A 6,543-nucleotide genomic window follows, 5' to 3' on the forward strand; every position below is an offset into this window, starting at 1 on the left:
CTATCCTGGCCAGCCTAGGATGTGCCATTGCTGTGGGGACATCCGTACAGGGTACATGAAATACTGCACTCAGAAAAGGTACATGAAAAAAACAGAGGTGTGTACATGCATGACATCCCTGTCTTAATACAAGATAATAGACTTAAAAAATAACACTCATATCCTTAATGTATTTCATATTTTAATGTATGGCATTAAACTTGTTGCAATAGGTTCTTTGTATAATTGCAATACCTTTAATAGTTAACTTCTTTTGCTTTTTCCTGTACAAAATAGCACTTGGGAATAAATATGCAGACGACAAGCCCACAGCTTGAAGTCAATATAGCAAATATCTCCACAGCCACAATATATTTCCCACTAGTGCTCAAATAAGCTGGAACATAGATATCCAGACACTGCAGAACACCAGCATACTGAAGGTGATAAACTTGGCTTCATTGAAAATATATCCGGCATATTCCTGGATAAGAAAGCAACAATAAAACAGACAAAGGATAGAAATCCAATAAATCCAAGAACACAATAAAATCCAATCAATCATCAACATCAACATCATTTATTTATATAGAACACAATAAAATCCAGTCAATGAACCTTCATTGCACACTGCTAATATTGTCCCAATTTCATCTTCCATGTTATAGTATGGGAATGGATGAGCAATTCCCAACCATAAAGCACATATAATTAATTGACACAAAGAACAAAAATAACTATTGATCTAGACAATCTGGGCCCAAAGAGGTTCCTCAACTTGCTTCCTGGCCGGGTGGCATTGAAAGCAATAATTACAGTCACCGTCTTGGCCAAAACAGAGGAGACTGAAAGCGTAAAGGTGATTCCAAATATTACTCGCTGTAAAAGACATGTTGCCTTGATGAAATGACCAATGAATATCAAAGAACAAGGGAAACACATTTTGAGAGACATTAGTAGAAAACAACTGATTGTTTGGTTGTTTGGTTTCATAACACGGGTATTTCGGTGCTTTGTTAAAAATGCTGTGATTACACAAGTCAAAGAAAAGAGCACAATGGATGCAGCTGTAAAGAATTCCCCCAGAGGTTCACTGTATGATAGGTAAGAAATGTCTTTAACAATGCATGTGTCTCTGTTTATATTAGGCCATTGTTCTTCTGGACATTTACGACACGTTTCCATATCTACACAGAAAAAGCAATGCTATTAAATCACAAATAAAACATATTTATAAACATGACAAATGCAGCAAACAGTATAGAAAACATTATTATCTGTTTAAATTAGAGATGAGCAGTTCGGATTCTATCCAATCGGACATATCCAAAAATTGGTGTTCCGAGTGAAACCGAGACATGAAAGGGTTTTGGCACCAATTTTATGTCTCAAAAAGTGGCAAAATGTAATTTCAGGAAAAATATTGATGCAGAACTTGATAGAGATTTGGATTGATAACTTCTATATATAGCTCTTCCTCGTTTTCTCATGTACCATTTTAAAACAGACAGAGTATATAGAGGATGCTAGCTTCTGTGCTCTGCTCTGAAATCATTGTAAACATTGTATAAAGTTAAACTAGAGCACACAGATTTAGACAGGGTGAAAGAGAGATAGAGAAAATAATAGAATATTTGTGATTATGTAAAGCAGTTCTTTAGGGATCAGTCAGCTAGAACTGTTTGCTGATCAAGTGGCTTAACTTTAACTATCAGATCATTTAGACGGAGTAATGGCTACTGCTTGTTATTAATGCTTATATATAGTACTAGTATATAGACTGAATTAGATATATTGATCAAATAACTAGTATATTTAGTGGAGTCAAACTGTGTACTATATGGGTCTTAGCAGCAGAACCCAAAAAACAATAAGGTTTTTTTGCTAAGTTAAGTTTTTCTAGTGAGAATAATCTTGTGTGGTGCAGAGACATATGTATTAAGTGGGAAAAAAAATGTGTTTTTGTTTCAGAGGGTCAGCAGAAGAATCCCTCCAAAACAACTACTATATTCTAATCCTTTTATTTTTCAATCGTTGTTAAGTTGTTAAGAGTCATTCAGTGACATCTATATTAAGTGAGAAAAAAAAGGGTATTTGCATGTCAAGGTTTTTCGTGGGCATTTTTGACATTCAGCGTTTCTTATAGAACATTGCAGCGGCTGCAAAGGAAATGTCATTTGCCATGCTACCAACTGAAGCAAGTTCATTTGATAAATTAAACAACAAAAAAATTAGTGAAAGGTGCAAGAGATAAAAATGTTCAAACACTGCATGCTCACACTAAATTTGGAATGTTTGTCAACATGCATCATGGATCATGAAGAGCCAGTAACAATCATATGTCATTAGATTGACAGAGGCATCAGTAGATATTTAAACAAGTAGATACCCAATTGTAAAGCGCTACGTAATTTACTGTCTTTGTATAACTACATGTTGATGATGATAGACGAAGGTGGCCTGCACCCATACAAAAAAAATTAAAAAATTATACACACAATAATATTAGTACGAATGAACAGATAGATATTTATAAAAGTAAATAGATCTGAGAAGGGAAAGGCACACGGTTGCACACAGCTATGGAACCCTTGCTCAGTTGTCGATGATACAATATCATTCCCATATAAAAGGCAGGAACATAAGAGGCACTCTGGTTCCTAAGGCAAATATTACAAGTAAAGTAAGCTGAAAGCTGAAAGCTACTATATTATCAGCTCTGGAGACTGGCTAAAAGTTTGAACCAAACAGCTGAAATCTGGACTGATTAATTGCATTCAGGCTTTTTAAAGAAGGATTGGAGCTAAGCCAATTACTTCCTCTGATGAAATCACCCGGCAGGTGAAGAAACGCGTCAGGTGACTTGGAGATCACACTGAGCCGCTGGACATCCCGGTTTCATGCATCTGGCTTCTGGTTTAGTGAATTCCCCGAGATTATTACAACTTCAAGTTGTTTTATTATCTACACTCTGTGTCACGCTTGCAGTAACCGCTTCAGATTTCCCCAATCGGATTGGATCAGTCAGCTACAGTGTCTCCACAGACTCTACGGAGCTTCGTGCTGTGAGAAGACCACACGTACAGCTTTCCATACGGGACTGAGATCGGGATCAGGTCTGTAGCGCGATTTCTGCCACGGCAGTCTAAGGTCAGACTCCCGTTCAACAGAGTATACATCTTACTTGTGGAATATATTATATTATCTTCTGCCACAGCAGTTCAGGGACATGTTCCCGTTTAACAGAGTTTACATCTAACTTGTGGCATTTATGACATCATTATCTCCGGGATTCACGGGCCAGAGATTTATAAGTGGTGCTCCTTATATCATCGGTACCAACTAATCTTGTTCTAGCAGTGTGGCCACACTCGTACCATCAATCCGGCTCCACTTTATGCATTGTGACTGGGTTACTGGACAGTAACAACTCTCCATTGTGGGATCCCATATTTGCAATCAATTAGAGAGCTATTGTTACGTTTATATCTATATATTTTTTCTACCTCCAGTATATGGTATACCTATTCATTGGTTCCATTTGATGTACTATCCTTATCCGCTGGCCAGTGTTGATTTTATTTTGTTTATTTTATGGTTCATTTGTATCTACATTTTTAATAAAGTGTTTATATTACCCCCACGGATTACCTTTCCAATTTTTGTGTACATCAGTTATCAGCACTGTATTTTGTTGTGTTGAAATATTACAAGTAATAGAGTTGCAACAATAGCTAATATTAAAAGATTTAAATTTTATTAATTTCTTATTAAAAAGCAGCAAAATATAAAAAATGTTGATGTGTGTTGTGTATTTAAAATAAAATACCCAGACAGACGGCAAAAAAAAATCATGGCATATGAGATACTGAGATAGACCACTTGGTGAAAGATTGGTTCCTATACCTCTGTGTCTCAAATTGTGAAATTCATATATAAGTCACCAAATCAAAGTGAATTAATATTTGTCTGTATAAAGAGATATAAGGGGATAACTCTCTTCAGACCTGTAATCTAGGTCTAAAAATTCCTATATTGGTGTTCAACCATAGTAAGTTTTACACATATAGGTAGCCACCTATATAAGGGGTATATGATTTAACAATTTAATCATTGGGAACTATCATAACCCACTTGACACTGTATATTGACAATCAGTGTGATTGGTACTAATCCGGCTATGATAGTAATCCCCTAGTAATGTGTCATTCAATTCCGATATTATGCAGGAATGGTAGTATACAATACCACTACTAGTGATTATTATCTGCTTTGTAAAGAGAATCACAGTCCCTTAATATGGTGACCAATACATATGTATCAGAGAGTTATATAGCATCTCTATCCCCTGTCTCTCTAGAAAATGGCCACTATCCTAGACAGATCCTTCATAAATAACATCTGTCAGATATCTTCAGCGCATATCTGATAACAGGAGAGTTATAGCTACTAGATGGCTGACAATGAAGAGGTTAGTCACAATCTCTCTATACAATAATCAGTGTGCGGATATAATAAATATTCCACTGCGCCCATTGATAGCCTCAAATTGATTAGCTCTAGGTCAAATCTCCCCACAGTTGCAAAAATCAGATACCTTCAGCGCATATCTGATAGTCGGGCTCCCGTCCCCGGCGAAACACGCCGAGTCCGATGCTGCTATCGGGTAGCAGTGACCTCATCTCCGGAAAAAGTTCCTGCACTCATTCCATGCCTACCGCTTCTCTGGTCACACGGGCTTTCTCAAATCATTGGAGATTATCTCACAAGACTATTGGGGCCTACCCTCTGGTTCCGATGTAAAAGAATTTGTGGCCGCCTGCGCTCAACATAAATCCTCCCATCAACTTCCTACTGGTCCTCTCTTGCCTCTCCCCGTGCCAACTAGACTGTGGACACACATCAGCATGGATTTCGTAACAGACCTTCCACCCAATCAAGGCTTCAATACTATCTGGGTTACTGTAGACCGCCTATCTAAGATGGTACATTTTGTTCCCTTCGTTGGTTTGCTTTCTTCTCCACTGTTGGCACAGCATTTTATAAAGGAATTTTCCGGCTCCATGTATTCCCTCTAGAAATCGTATCGGACCGTGGAGTCCAATTTTTCTCCAAGATCTGGCGAGCACTATGCAAGGCTCTCAAGATTCAATTAAATCTTTCCTCAGTGTATCACCCGCAATCTAATGGGCAGACAGAAAGAGTGAACCAAGATCTTGAGACCTTTCTCAGAATTTTTTCCTCCACCAATTAAGACAACTTGTCCGAACACATACTCTGGGCACAGTTCGCCCACAACAATCTGTTTCACAAGTCTACATCTGCAACTCCATTCTTCATAGTCTATGAGTTACACCCCTCGCTACCCAAATTCTCACCCCCAAATCACTCTATTATGATTAGCAATAAAATGAGTGTTGAGCAGTGTCCAGTAGCATGAGAGTGGACACAACACCTCAACTATTGACAGCGGCATTAATAAACATTTAAAAGATGAGAGGGCACAATGTTAAATGGTGCAAATCAAGCCTCCCACCCATATGTTGAAAAGGACATATTTTACCATTGTTTAACAAACCAAGTGCTTCAGCGACAGGGACTGTCACTGTTGTGACTGATTTGTAAGATTTCTTTCGGCCCCAACAAAAGCCAACATTTTGATTGTTGAACTGGTGAATAGATAGGGATGTTAGTAAATGAATCATAGACATTTTGATAACAGTGGTCACTGGTCATCTTCCTCTATGGTGACAATTGACAAAGTTATCCTCACCCTCAAAAAATATGTCAGCATCAATTACATTTTCATAAAAAAAAGAAGATACACCAAGTAGGAAATGGTTAAGCAGCATGAATGACACACTGGAGAGGGTCAACCACAATACATTGGAGAGGGTCAGCAGCAATACTTTGGCCAAAATTGTTGAAAATTTGGACAGTTGTGAAGAGATCATGAGCAAATGATTGTAAATGACACATATTTTTCACAATTTTTATTTAAATTCAGATCCACATCCAAAACCGTTCATGATTTTGGGGCTAAACCTGTAACAAAATCAAAACACAGAGATTTTAGGACCAAAACCACATCCAAAACTAACACCCACTAACATGGGGTCAGCACACATCTCTCATTTAAAATAAGGTGTTTTGATTTTACATAAAAAACACTCATTGAAATGTTAATACATTTTTTAGTTACAATTTCTCTCTCAATTTATATCTGCATATAGAACTATCACCTACAGACATGTCAAAGATTTCTGGATTGGTTTGTTTCTAATCTTTCGATAATCAAACAAATGAAAACCGGTAACCTTAGTGATTCTTGGTGACTGTGTCTCTATTTATGGACCATATATAAATTAATGTGACAAGATGTCATCAGCTGTGAAAAGGCCAAATCTGTATGATGTGTAGAGCTTGCCGTACCCTGACAGATCAGGTAAAGCAATACAAAATGCTATAAAGCCATAGTATTGGATTGGATTCTGCTTTTGAATGCAAACATGAGTAATAGAAATTAAGATACTCTAATGATCTTCAAGGGATGGAGACATATTA

At 37.3% G+C, this 6,543-nt stretch overlaps 1 pseudogene; it reads right to left on the bottom strand.

Moving 5' to 3' along the window:
- Positions 1-236: 236 nt before the first annotated feature.
- Positions 237-4,661, bottom strand: LOC142108293 (vomeronasal type-2 receptor 26-like; annotated as a pseudogene).
- Between the last annotated feature and the right edge of the window lie 1,882 nt (positions 4,662-6,543).

Source organism: Mixophyes fleayi, chromosome 12, assembly GCF_038048845.1.
Source record: "Mixophyes fleayi isolate aMixFle1 chromosome 12, aMixFle1.hap1, whole genome shotgun sequence".
Taxonomy (NCBI): domain Eukaryota; kingdom Metazoa; phylum Chordata; class Amphibia; order Anura; family Limnodynastidae; genus Mixophyes; species Mixophyes fleayi.